General features: G+C 35.5%; 1 protein-coding gene across 5 annotated transcripts in view; it reads right to left on the bottom strand.

Moving 5' to 3' along the window:
- Window positions 1-15,343, bottom strand: part of LOC101893030 (protein unc-13 homolog 4B) — a 305,332-nt gene that overhangs the window by 31,508 nt on the left and 258,481 nt on the right. The window contains exon 12 of one of the 5 annotated variants that reach the window (XR_009341667.1): window positions 6,762-6,810. The exons of the other annotated variants lie outside the window; for them this stretch is intronic. The gene's annotated coding sequence lies outside the window, so the exon portion shown is untranslated. The remainder of the gene's footprint in view (window positions 1-6,761; window positions 6,811-15,343) is intronic. 5 annotated transcript variants of the gene reach the window in all.

Genomic DNA, 15,343 nt, shown 5'->3' on the forward strand with positions numbered 1-15,343 from the left:
AATTTTTCCCAAATTCTTAAGAACCTCCTTAAATCGGAGTAGAGTTCTATTCTAGGCAGCCATATCAAAAACATATTCAATTTTGGATATTTGTGGCAGATCAATTTGTTATCCTATCCCACACAAGAATGTTAAATTTCATTAAAATTGATGGAAAACATACGGTAAAACCCCTTCAAAGAAGTATAATTGGGGGTAGGCTTCTATAGGAGCTATATCAAATTAATATTAATGTTATTTTGGAAGGACATCAGGTATCCGATAAAAACACAAGATGTAAAATTTCACTCCATTTCAATTAAAAGTGTACCTTAAAGCTTTAAATTTCTTTAAAACCGTTATCCCACACAATAATGTTAAATTTCATTAAAATTGATGGAAAACATACGGTAAAACCCCTTCAAAGAAGTATAATTGGGGGTAGGCTTCTATAGGAGCTATATCAAATTAATATTAATGTTATTTTGGAAGGACATCAGGTATCCGATAAAAACACAAGATGTAAAATTTCACTCCATTTTAATTAAAAGTGTACCATTTCAATTAAAGTTTAAATTTCTTTAAAACCGTTATATGGGAGCTAGGTCTAAAAATTAACCAATCTTCACAATTTTATGATTACATTATTTATTACTCATAATGGAGTAATTCTATATATTCCATCTTCACGCCGGATCTCGCGTTAGTATTTTTTTTGTTTTGGTTATTTAAAATGTTGACCGATTGTGGGGGAGGTACCAGAAGGAGTGGGCCGACATCAACAATTTTCCCTACAGATCTCGTGTTTATAGAAATATTGGTGCGTGGTGAGTATAAAATGAATCGGATGCATTTTTTCGTTTGCATGACTATTCAAAATGTTGACCCGTTGTGGAGGTGGTATCAAAGGGATGGACCGATATATGTGTTAATGAAAGTATTGGGATATGTGAAACTTGAAGACAATCGGACTCTTTTATTTCACATTTTATGGGAATTATTATTAAAATTGTTGACCCTTTGTGTGGGAGGTACTTGATGGAGTGGGCCGATATTGTTTATTTTCACATCTGCCCTAACACTGACAAAAATATTGGAATTTGCAAAGTTTGCACAAAAGCGACTGACCATTCCCTATTCTATAAAAAAAATATTTTCTTTAAAAATTTTGAACTTTTGTGCCTGATGTTGCCCATCTCCCAACTTGACAATCAAATTACGATGTCCCAAGTTTGAACCAAATCTGATACTCCCTTCGAAAGTTATCGTGCGCCAGCCTGACAGACAGAGAGACGGACAGACGGACATCCTAGATCGACTCCAAATGTCCCGAAACGAATTAGGTCCAAAGGGCCCTACGGTCTAAAGCCGTTATTTCGACAAGGCAAGTTTTTGCCGAATCAATATGATGTATACCCTCTGTATACATCATATGTGAAGTATGCACTTTTTGCGAATTTGGCCGGTCTCGGTTACATTACATACTTTCGGTTGGAACATTTTTTTTGTTTTTTTGTGCTCTTTAAGTATGGTTAAAAACTCCCTTTAAAAGGGCAAAAGTTAAGGTTTTTCCCTTCTTTTAATATTTCATAATGTTATTAATACATTTTCACGATTAGACTTGTACTTCACATCTCTTATTACCTTAAAATTGCTAAATTACTTTATTGCTGGGGTGCACCACTCTTTTATTTTTTTACCGTTAGCCTAGTTGTTGTTTCTTTAATATTTCGCTGTTGTCTATATTTTTATTTTTATCATTTATAGTACCATACATATACCATCCACAAATGGAATTTCGAGCGAGCATACTCCCAAACACATTCTTATTAATTCCATTCAATGTGAGAGATGATAATATGATATGATTGAATGAAAAAAGGATCTGCATTGGCATAGATGCAGCGATTCTTTCTTGGTATGTCTTCAATAACGAACCCCTTTACTTCTATCATATTGTTTGAATTTCCAGACAAAGTAATGTTTCACATTTTATTCGTATATGCAGCTATTAAATTATTTATTCCGCTAATATTGAGATTAGACTCACTTGTTCCACACCCCATTATTGTTACCAATTTGCTTGTTATAAATGATCATGTGATGCTCTTTGACTCCTTGGTAGAATTTCTGCGTTTCTTATGTGCAACTTTGTGTAATTTGTTCTTACAATGTAACATCTATGCGCACTGAAACATTCTCTTGTGTAATGTCCACTTTTTAAACAAGTATAACTTAAACGTTGTTCTCTTTTTAATTCAATTGAACATATGATTTCAATTACACATAGACAGTCGCTAACTGTAGATTGAATTCTCTTGATCTCGTTACTGTATTTTGTATACACTGCCAAAAGATTGGCATTTGGCAGAGGTTTTTCTGAGCTGTGTCTGATACCAGCTGCCAAATGTAATTGTTGTATGTGGGGGACTTAAACACCAACAATTGGATTGAGCATATATATGGGAGCTCTAGCTATATCTGAGCTATTGCCGATTTTCACTAAATTTAACATACTCACTTATAGGCTGAATTCTATTTTATTTGCTAAAATTTATCAAATGTTGGCATATATTAGGAATTTGGTGCATAATACTTATGGAATCGGGCGAATATATTTATGGAAGCTGTATCTAATTCTGGACCGATTATAACCAAATGATCTCTGCAAAATTTCATCACAATTGAGATATTAATGCGAACTGTATTTTGTTGACAATGTCCAATAATGAAAATTTGGTGTGAAATTTAGTCACAATAGCCCGAATATACGCTTCAGTGCGTGGATTGAGTTGACAATATGCAAAAATCGCACGATGAGCTTTCTTAACATACCACGTATTTTGATTGAATTCAATGATATGCAAGCGTCATTCTTTTGTAAGACGATTCGAAACGATGTTTGACATTGAAACAAAACACGAAAAATTGGTATTTTATTTTTACCGGGACCTTTTAAAAAGCCACTAAAAAGTCGAAAGTTGAACCATTATGGAGAATCTATATACTACATTATAGCCCACACTATTGCCTTTCTATATGTGTTGATATCCCTTGTAGTTCCGAAGATATTAGTGATAAAAATCTTAAAATTGAGATTTTCTCCACGAATATGCATCTCACCTTTATTGCTTTATAGTTCTGCAGGTATTGACTTTAAAGTCTAAGGTAGGCAACTTACAAAAGTTATAAAGTTTAGAAAAACTATGGATCGCGCAGCCGGTGTTGGGCATACCTAACGTGACCATACGTCCCGCTTTGGGCGGGACAGTCCCGCTTTGAGGTTATCTGTCCCGCTGTCCCCAGCGAGAGCAAAAATGTCCCGCTTTCGAAAATACTGGATATTGATAGTGATGAAAAATACATGAGTTATTTTTTTCCCCGTGAACATATAATTTATTTGCATAGTTTTTTCCAAGCAACATTAACATTAAAATTAACTCGAAAGATTTTGTAATGCTAATGCTGGGGTTAATGTCGACGTCGTCGACGGCGTCAAATGTCAAAAAAATTGAATCGTATGAAATTTTATGAGAGCAGTTAATCTTAACGCCGTAAGAAATTCGACGCCGAAAAAGTTCAATCTGTTTCAACTTTTTCGGCGTCGTCGACGGCGTTGACATTAACTCCAGCATAACAAGGGAAATCACCAAATTAAAAATGCTTATAAAAACAGAAAAAGTTTCTGTCACTCTGTCAGTACCCTAAGCATAGACGCTCTAAATTGTTCTGGTATCTTTTCATCGCGGAGTCGGAGAAGGCGAGCAAAGTCAAACAATTTATTTTCAATGCTAGTGATTGTAACATTACAATAATGCCTAAACGCAAGTGTACTTTTAACATTTCTTTGCAAAATAAGTATCCATTTATAAAACAAAGAAGTGGTGAATCAGACGTTACGTGTGAAAAATCTCGTACTGATTTTAGTGTTGGACATGGTGGTGCCAGTGATATTGAGAAGCATTTAAAATCGGAAAAACACAAGCTTTCTGATCAAGCTGCCGCTTCAAGCTCGTCAATGCTTTCTTTTTTTAAAAGAACAAATTTGGCGACTTCCAAAGACTTGGATATAGCTGCAGCGGAGGGTGCGTGGGCGTACCACACAGTGCAAGAAAACCACAGTTTTCGTTCGAATGACTGTGCTTCAAATCTAGTACAAACATGTTTTGAGCAAAAATTTAGATGTGCCCGTACAAAATCACAAGCTATAGTTGTAAATGTGCTGGCATCTATGGCGATGGACGAATTGAAAGAACACCTTCACGAAGCCCACTGCATATCTTTATTAACCGATGCTTCCAATCATGGCTCAATAAAATTATTCCCTGTTTTAGTTCGCTTTTTTGTACCATACGAAGGCGTGAGAGTCAGGATTTTAGAGTTTCAAAAGCAGCCAGGCGAATCATCTGATATAATTGTGGATTATTTGAAAGAAGTATTATCTTGCAATGATTTGAATAAGAAAATTGTGGCATTTTGTGCAGACAATACAAACTGCAATTTCGGAGGAAAGAATAGAAAAGGGATAAATAATGTTTACGCGAAATTGAACCTATCCGTCGGAAGGCAGCTCATTGGGATTGGGTGTGGAGCCCATATAATTCATAATGCTATCAAAACAGCCGCAGATTGTCTCCCTGTTGACTTCGAATGCATCATTGTGAAAATTTATTCATTCTTCTACATCTACAGCATTCGGGTAGAAGTTCTGAAAGAGTTCTGTGATTCCACCGACACAGTATCAGACCCGACAGTATCAGAAACTGTTGGGCTACAGTAAAACAAGGTGGCTTGCTTTAATGCCGGCGCTTGAGAGAATTTTAAAAATGTTTCAGCCTTTGAAAACCTATTTTCTGAGCATAGATAAATGCCCTACTATTTTAAAAACGTTTTTCGAAAATACCAGTTCTGAATTGTGGTTATATTTTTTGCACGGACAGGCAGCGATTTTTCATCAAGCCGTGTTGAAAATCGAGGGACAAAACGTGTCCGCAATAGCGTCTGCGAATGAAATTCATCGTCTCCGAGATAACTTAGAACTTAAAGAGAATTCGATTTTCCTTCCTCATTCCGTCCGCAATCTACTGGTAAAATTACAAAAAACTGACGTTGCTGTTGATGAGCAGAATGTGAAAACTGCGGCAGCGGATTTTTATAAGACAAGTAAAGAATACTTGGAACAGTGGTGCCAGTTCAATGCACCACTAGCAGTATTTGAATGGTCAAATTTGAGAAAAGTCCCTACTTGGGAAGACGTACAGAATGTGACGGATTTGCTGATCACACAAAGATTTCTTAGCAGTAGCCAAGATACGGAGGTGTTCAATGAGTTTTCGCTTATTTCCAGTTACGTCACAGTTGAAAAAATCAAAAGCTGGAACGATGAGAATGTTGCTACCGTTGGGTGGAGCTGTTTAAACACTTCCGTGCTAATAATCTCAACTGCACAAACTTTCGCACAATTATTGAGTATGCTTTATGTATGCCTGGAAGTAACGCACCTGTCGAAAGAGTTTTTTCCCTAATGAATAAAATATGGACAAGTGAAAAAACGCAGTTAAGTGTGACAGTTTTAAAAGCTATTTTAATTACTAAGACTAAAATCAACAAACAATGTAATCTGCTCCATTCCTACTTGAAAACTAGACCCGATATTTTAAAACTAATTTGCTCTGCTGACAAATATAAAACAAATACTTAGACATAAGATTAATTTCATAAATTAGATTTATACGTATTCTCTCCGTTTTTGAATAAAATTTGTTTTTAAATGCATATTTTTTTTTTTACAAAATTCCGCAGGCGTCCCGCTCTGACGAAAAATATAAATGGTCATATTAGGCATACCCCAGAGAAGGAAGCTATAATGTTTAGATACATATTAGTAGAGATAATCTTAATTTCATGATTTTTATCACTAATAAAAAATTATAATGTCATATGTATATAGGTCTATTTACTACTTTTAAGGGGTTTTTCAAAAAGTTCCGGTACAAAACTATAAATTTTCTTGCATTATTCCGGAACCAGTCCGGAAAAACCCCGGATTTTGTATTAGAAATTTCAGGTCGAAAAACATTTCCTTGCCTTATTAAGGTTAAAAATACCTTAAAAACCGAAAATAGCCCCCAAGCTCAACTTTTCCCAAACTTTAAATACCCCCCACCATGAAAGGAAAACCTTTAAAAATGAGTTAGGTCGATGGTACCGCTTTCTGCTATTGTGGTTAAAAAATCTGCTAAAAAATGTGGCTACCAAAGAAGACAGAATCCATTCAAACACTACATACCGAATTTTAAAAGATTTCTCTAAAAATGTGGTTAAATTCGTCAGAATACCAAATATCGGAATGTGCTAAATATGGAGGGCTACAGAAAAACTCTAAAGGGAAATGTTCTGCCACAGGAGGTAGAACCCACGAATTTATATACATTAAAAACACATTTTATGGTCAAAGTCGTAATTTATCTGAATTTAAAATTTCTCTATAAGTCACTAAATTTCTTATCACATACCACAAGTAATAATTATTTGTTTAGTTTTTCTTACTGCCAATTTAACACTTTTCATTCTAAGTAAGCATATCCTTTTATTTTGATCGAGAAAGAGTCAAAGGCAAAAAATATTCTACATCAAACCAAATATAGTGGACCCAAGCATTCCACTTCATCTAATACTGATAAAAAAAACAGGGATGTGCAGATGATGATGCAGATGTGATGTATAAAGAAAATCGAACATTTGTTTTCAATTTTATGCATTAATGTTAAACAAAATATTACCTTTTAGAGTTAGTAGTAGATCGATAAGTTTCATATTCACATCAGATATCTGGTTGAGAGAAATGTTAAAAGAGATATAATTATTCGGAATTTTCACCCTTTCGAATAATGTTTTCTTATTATATGGGGTAAATTATTATCTTTTAAAATGTGGACTTTTGTGGGTGAGGTGCCAGAACGAATGGACGGATATTACCTACGGATATTACCGAACTTGATCTAAGTTTGACAATAATCTTACGATGTGCCAAGTTTGGACTAAATCGGATACTCCCTTCGAGAGTTATGGTGCACACCAGCCAGCCTGACCGACAAATGTACGGACGGACACCACTAGATCGACTCCAAATGTTCTGCAACTTTATATGAGATATGGAATCATTTTTTGAAAATGTTGAAATGTGCGAAGGTATCATATAGTGAACCGAAGTATTCCATTTCCGCACTTCATCTAATACTGATAAAGAAAATATTGGGAAAATGCGTAGTGGTCCTATATCTTCCATATTTAATACAGATCTTGTGTTTTTTTCTTCCAAATTAACTGCAGATCTTATAATTATACTGTTCAATAGTCAGTATAGGTCAGGGGTAGACAGAGAAATTCAAAAATTAATATTTTGATCAGAAAATTCAGAGCTATGTGTGCAAAATTATTTCAATTATGATTCATTAGAAATTAGAATAAATGTCCTTCAAAAATACATAAGTTAACATTTTCAAAAATTTTATATAATTTTGATAAAATTTAATAATTTCGGACATAGCATGCTAACCATCTAAGTTGACCCCTTAAAAAGTAATACCGATTACCACAGGCTGACATACAGACATACGCAGTCGAAGAATTTTATACTGAGCAAAACTCATATCCTGTGTTGGGTTCTAAAAGATTATTGCTATGAATTACAAACAGAATGATAAACATCACATATTGCTATTTTTCTAGGAACGTACATGCCATTTCATAGAAATCGGGTTATATGAAAATGTCTACTAATTTAGAATGACAATTAATTTGTCGGTCTATATGAAATGAATTCCTACTCCTAACATGTGAATTCTTATACAAATTCTGTCAAACAGTTGTCAAATTGTCAAACAAACATTCAATCAAAAAGAAAAATCATAACAGTGTTTACAGTTTCGGAAATATTTGTTTCAAATATATATTAAGGTATATTTATGTGCTTCAATAGTTCTTACGGTGTATTCATAAAAATATCCGACAGCACCTTCCTCATCGACTGCTCGAACAAAGCTAAGGGTGGGAGAGAGAAAAGGAGTGGTCCAATAAGGAACCCTTGGGAACTCCTTTATCTAATGGTTTAGATTTAGAATTACCTAATACTACCGATTGTGTTCGATCCGATAAGTATGATTTCATGAGTTTTGTTGATGACGTGATTATTATTGTGATCAACAGTGTCAAAAGCTTTTGAGTGATCAAGCAATACCGATAAAACTGCTTTATTTTCGTCTGTGTCGTTCCATAGCGACTCCGAAACTTAAATCGAGGCTCTAATACAGCTATGATCTGACTTTCCATTTGCTTTTTGAATTTACGGTTGAATTAAAACGTGTTTAATAATATTTTGTTTTGGCTGTTTTAGTTTCATTGTTCAGCATTCTTCGTGCAGACCGATATTCTTCGTGAACATCCGAAGTTTTGTATCGCTTCCACCTTGAATACGCTCTTTTTCGGCCATACATTAATCCAGGGCTTGCTGTTCGATTTATTCATCTTGCTTCTAATCGGAATAATGCCATTATATAGGGACAGAATATTTTCTTGGGGAAACTTTACTTGGTCATCAACAGAAATATGACCATAAATATCGCTCCAATTTATATGAAAGATTTTTTCCTCTAGAATACCATAATTGAAATTGAAATTGAAGATTATTTCATGCATGGAAAAACATGGCACTGAACACTGATCGTACATAAGGAACTACGAAAGGTCATTGACGAAAAATAAGTCAAGTAAAGTACTGGCTGTCATTGAGAAGTTCGTAGGACATATTGTATTTGTAGCATGTCAAGTATATGATGACATACGGGTTGTTGATGAAGCGTCATTAAGAATAATACAATTGAAATCTCCCGTTATAATAACTTTGTTATATCCCATTGCAACATTCTCCAGAACATCTTGAAGTTGATGGAGTTCAATGTTGTTGTTGGGTCGATATATGCAACCAATCAACATTTTCTCGTTGTTAGACTTTAGTTCAATGAAAATGTGTTCGATTGCATCGCCTTCATTTGATTTAAATCGCAACCGAGAGTATAAAGTATTTTTAACAAAAATGGCAACGCCGCCCCACGTCGTACTCTGTCCAACCTATATACAGTATAACTTTGCAAATTAATTAAACTATCGGGAATTAATAAGTGAAACCAAGTCTTAGAGAGACATATAATATATACACCTGAATTTTCAAAAATACAGGGTGAGTTGAAATAACTGCAACCAACTTCAGAATGCTGTCATTTCTAAGCAACTCGTCCGAAAGCTGTTAAATTATTCCAGCGACAGCTCATTATAGTGTTTACAAGCGTGCTAAAGCATTTTGGTGACAATTTTTCAGAAAAAAACGTTATTCGCGATAGAATTCAAGCGTAATAGTGTGATTTCTTTATATTTGGCTGGAAAACCACAAGTGACTATCGTTAAAGCACTCCAGCATTTAAATGTGAATAAATCTTTTGTGTCTCGTACAATCGCAAGAAGCAAATCCACGTCGCAGTGGTCGAAAAATGGCTCGTGAGCTGAACATATCGCAATACTCCATTCGGCAAATGAAAATGAGCTCGGGGGATTGAATTTAAAAAAAATGCAATAACTTCACCGCAACGGAAAGAAAATAGACTCAAAAGAGCTAAATAGTTGTTTCGCTTAGCCGAAAGTCTTGAACTACCGAACTTGGTTTTCTCTTATGAGAAAACATTCGTTGTCTAGCAGTTTGTAAACAAACAAAATGATCGTATTTACTTCCCAAAGAGGTTAGCTGAAAATATGCACATTTGGTTGGCCACCAGAACTTAAGCGCCCCTCATGGTGATGGTGTGGGCCGCGTAACAGCCGATGTTCGCTCTGTGCTAGTATTAATCGACGGTGGCATCAGAATAAATGCCGAATATTATCGCGAAAATATTTGGGAGGGTGTATTAAAGCCTTGGGCACGCAAACATTTTGGCCTCAGACCTTACACTTTCCAACAGGACTTAGCACCATCGCACAATGGCCACCAAAATCTCCGGATACCAATCCGTTGGACTATTGCGTTTGAACTATTTTGGAAAGCAAGGTTGGGACTAAAAATTTCCAAAATGTCGATCACCTCAAGCAAGCGCTTCGCCGGGAATGGGCCGAAACACCGCAGAGCAACATTCGGGCAGCGTGTGACGGTTTCATTGGCCATTTGAAGGCCATAATTCGTGCCAAAGGTGACCAATTCGAACAAATCTAAACTTATTCTAAAATTTGATGCAATTTCCGAAATTATTTGCAAAATTTTAAATGCTGTTGTTGGACAATAGCACGACATTCATCGATGATTTTTGGGTGATAAATGCATATTGGTTCGTTGCTGTTGTGTCGCTTAACGTATACAAGACCCCGAAAGCTATCCCCTGAGTGTACCAGGCCCCTTTACTTCAGATTTATAGCGTGTTGCAAAAATTGGTAATTCATATTCGATATGTTTTCGTTTATATAGTACAGCGTGTTGGATCTAAATCCAATGGAACTAAGGCACAACTTGTTATTGGCCTTTTTATGGCCCGCAAAAGACTTTAGAAAAAAGTTTTTGTTATAAATAAATTTTGCAATTATGACATAAATTTTGCATTATGACAGCATCCTGCGAATTTCCTTTTTTCGTATTATTTCTATTTTGCAAGCGAAATATAGATTTTAGGTGTGGGGCATTTATATTCATTGAGTTGCAGATACTTGTAAAAACTTCTCTGAGGTTCTCATCTCTATGAGGTGGGATACCATTAAGCCGTATTTCAGCAGCGACATGGACGTTCTCTTGCCTTAGCAACTGAATTCTGAGTTCATCTATATCTGATTTCAAAGGCGTCAATTCATCGGTGACTTTTTCTAGGTCTGATATTATTAGGCAAAACATATGTTTACATTGTCCTGTAGTGAAATATTATATCAAAAAAAGGTTTACCTATTGTATATCAAGAAATGGAATTAAATCACAAAACGTCACATCGGATGTGACACTAGTATTACTATAGCGTCAAATCAGCTAGTGCTTGATTCTACCTATAATAATTATACCATGACTATATATTCTCCAAAACCAATTTGACAGAAAATTCAAAACAATTTATTATTTACAATTGTGTTGGTGAACACACAGATATCCCATGGGACTCTCTTTGCCTAGCCCTGGGCCTCAATTCTTGTTCAATTAAAATGTGAAATGAAAACTTTTATAAAGGAAAGAAATGTCAAATTAAAAATTTTATAGAGGATATATTTTTCATTTCATATTTTCTTATAACAAGAATCCAGCCCCTAGTCTAGGTTGTGAAAATTTCTTAGTAGAATTTGTAGTAAACGGTTTGTAGACTAAATTCCCAAAAGAGCTTTAGATTCGTAGGCCAAACATGGTTAAGGCTTTTGCATCGCCATTGCCACATACAAAGAGACCCCGTATATTTTGAGATCTATTTCGCAACATGTAATATCGAGCTTTGAAAATTTAAAGAGAACTTCGGATTACTTAAACATTCAGTGATAAAAAGTGGGCTATGTAGATCCAGGTTCAGATATAATCTCTATATAAGTAAAAACTCCGATTTCAAGTATTTTTTAATGTTTGATATTAATGCTTTCTTATGTGTTTAATAAGATATGTCTAACGTTCTTACACACATTAAAACTTTAATAAAAATGATTTTGTTTTTATACCCTCTACCTTGGAAACTTTGTCATTCCGTTTGTAATACCCCTAAATATTCGTCGTATAGTATAAATATTCATAATCAGCATAACATTCTAAGTCGATTTAACCATGATCGTCTGTCTGTTTGTCCGTCCGTCTGTTGAAATCACGATACAGCCCACATTATTTGACGTAGAGCGTCAAAATTAAGCAGAACAATTTGTATTGTGTCTACGATGGTTGATATTGAAAATGAGATATATCGGTTCACGTTTTTGTATAGTCCCCACATAACGGTACCTCCCGATATTCGGTATTTTGATGATTTTTGCCACATTTTTTCACGGATTTGTCTGAAAATTGGTATTTGTAGGTCATAATGGGCTCTAGCTCCTTGCATGTATAGGTCCACGTTTTGGTACAGCTCCCATATAACGGTACCTTCCGATATTCGGTATTTTGATGGTTTTTGTCACATTTTCACGGATTTGTCCACAAATTGGTACTGCTTCATAACCATACAGACAGAATGGCTTAGGTTAGAATGTTGAAAGACAATGCTGGGTTTTTGGAAATCCGTACAAGGAGGGTATGAAAAGTTCAAAAGGGTGCTTATTATGACACCGTTAACATTGACTTTAACCATTAATTATAACTTTAAGTGTACGAAAATACTAAATGCTACTAATTCAGCACCATGTTTAAAATGGATAGAACTAACATATTTAAATATTATGAGAGAATCAAAGTTGGAAATATACCTTACATGGGGTGGTTGTTTTTGGGAACACATACACAAGCGTACTAATCGTACCAAATGTAATTCGTGCCAACGGTGACCAATTCGAACAAATATAAACTTATTCTAAAATTTGATGCTATTTCCGACATTATTTGCAAAAGTTTTAAATGGTGGCTTTTGATTTGGTGGAGTTTTTATACCCTCCACCACACTATGGAGGGTATATTAACTTTGTCATTCCGTTTGTAACTCCTCGAAATACTCATGTCAGACCCAACAAAGTATATATATTCTTGATCAGCGTAAAATTCTAAGTCGATTTAGCGATGTCCGTCAGTCAGTCTGTCTGTCTGTTGAGATAGATGGCTACAATTTTGCACACATGTTTATTTTTCCAGTAGGTAGGTTAAGTTCGATATTCGGTATTTTGATGATTTTAGCGACATTATTCACCGGAATTGTTTCAAATTTGGTACTTGAAGTTCGAAAGGGATACTACAGTCTAAGACAGAAAATTGTCTGTGCAGGACCACGCTTCATATAGCCTCCTATGGTAGCTCCCTATACTCTGTATTTTGATGATTTTAGCGACATTATTAACCGGTAATTTGGTATTTGAAGTTCGTGACGGATAATATACCCTATGACAAAAAATTGTCTAAGCAGGTCCACGTCTTCGTATAGCCCCCATATAACGGTAATTCGGTAATTTATCGTCATTGTTCACCGGAATTGTTTCAAATTACGTATTTAGAATTCGTAACGGGATCTCTAGTCTGTGACAGAAAATTGTCTATGCAGGTCCAGGTTTTCGTATAGGTCCCATATATCAGTACCTCCCTATATTCTGTATTTTGACGAGTTTAGGTACAATACCCACCGAAATTGTTTGAGATGTCGTATTCGAACTTCGTAATGGATGCTACAGCCTATGACAGAAAATTGCCTATGCTGGTCCAGGTCTTCGCACAGCCTCGATATAACGGTACCTCCCAATATACGATATTTTGATGATTTTAGCTACATTATTCACCGTTTATTTCAAGTTTTCGAATCTGAATATGGTAATGGCTTATAACAAATAGTGACTAAATAGGTCCACGTCGTATAGATCCCAATAATACGGCTATATTCGGTATTTTTATACCCTCCACCATACTATGGAGGGAATATTAATTTTGTTATTCCGTTTGTAACTCATTGAAATAATGATCTTAGACCCAACAAAGTATATATATTCTTTATCAGCGTAAAATTCTAAGACGATTTGGCTATGCCCGTCTGTCTGTCTGTCTGTTGTAATCACGCTATCTTTCGAACGAATTGAGATAGAAGGCTAAAATTTTGCACACATGTATATTTTGCCAGTAGGCACTTAAGTTCGTAAAGTTCGCATGTAGGTCCACGTTTCATATAGCCCCCATATAACGGTACCTCCCGATATTGAGTCTTTTGATGATTTTAGCGACATTATTTACCGGAATTGGTTCATATTTGGCATTTGACGTTCGAAATGGATACTACAGACTGAAACAGAAAATTGTCTGTGCAAGTCCACGTCTTCGTATAGTCCCCATATAACGGTACCTCCCTATATTCGGTATTTTGATGATTTTAGCGACAATTATTCACCGAAATTGTTTCAAATTTGGTGTTTTAAGTTCGAAATGGATACTACAGCCTAAGGCAGACAATTGTCTATTCAGGTCCACGTCTTCGTATAGCTCCTATATAACGGTACCTCCCTACGCACGGTATTTTGATGATTTTGGCTACATTATTCACCGTTTATTTCAAGTTTCGAATTTGAAAATGCTAATGGCTTGTGACAAACAATGCCTATGTAGGTGCACGTCGTACAGGCCCCAATATAACGGCTACATTCGGTATTTTTAAAATGCGTTCACTTGTCTTTAAGAAACGGAAGCATAAACACACGGCCTCTGTCGCCACTATCACATACCAAAAGGTAATTTGTCTTTGAAAAGAATGAACCAATAAAGCATAAATTATATTAAGAATTAATACTAATTTATCTTTGTTTTATTTCTTGTCATATTTTTTTATTTGAACACCACACGTGCGAATCACCCGCACCACATCGCTCACCAACACATCTCATATAATAACTCTGGGGGGTTCTTGTTGTCGTTGCCACTATCGAAGCCATTCCCCCACTCCCCTGAGTTAAACATTGGTCGCATCAAGCCGGATTGAAGCCATCACTTTGTCGCTGCTCCCTTGTTTGCATGAAGAAACCATCGGATTCTCTCTCATCATACCATCAACATACAAAACTAAAACCCAGGTACGTAAATTCAGATCTCTGTTTGAAGTGAGCTACCCGCGTTTGTTAGTGCATATGTTAATTGGTTTTAAACGAAAAAACATAAAATTGGTCGAGCTTCAATCACCCTTCGCGTGTGTCATTGTAATTCGACTACAGCCCACTCTTGTTGCATTAATAACAGCACACATGCACATTCGTTTATATTTGGTCGTTTGGTTTATTTGTTGTTCCATTTCTCACCAACCAAACTTTCGCTGTTGTTATCCACTTTCACGTTTTAAAGGTTGAGCCCTTTAACGAGAATTGTTCGTTTCTAATTAACAATAACAACACACTTGTAATAAAAGTGCATCCATCTGTCGTCGTCATCAACGCGCATTTATTGTTGTTGCGATTCTTCTTCGTTTGTTTCTAACCGTCGCTCAATTCTCACTTAAGAATTTGCATTGCCAAAAATTGCAATGAAAATACTTCATCATTCCACGTGCCCTTTTTAGAGTCGATTTGATATACAGTAAAAATAACAATAATTTGTTTTGATCACCAACTCTCACTGTTGGATCGTTTGTGGCGTCGCTTGTTGTTTCTCTTCGACGTCGCTTGTGTTTTATTGCTCTTTGTGCGATATCCGTTGTTG

This window comes from Musca domestica, unplaced genomic scaffold, assembly GCF_030504385.1.
Source record: "Musca domestica strain aabys unplaced genomic scaffold, Musca_domestica.polishedcontigs.V.1.1 139, whole genome shotgun sequence".
Classification (NCBI taxonomy): domain Eukaryota; kingdom Metazoa; phylum Arthropoda; class Insecta; order Diptera; family Muscidae; genus Musca; species Musca domestica.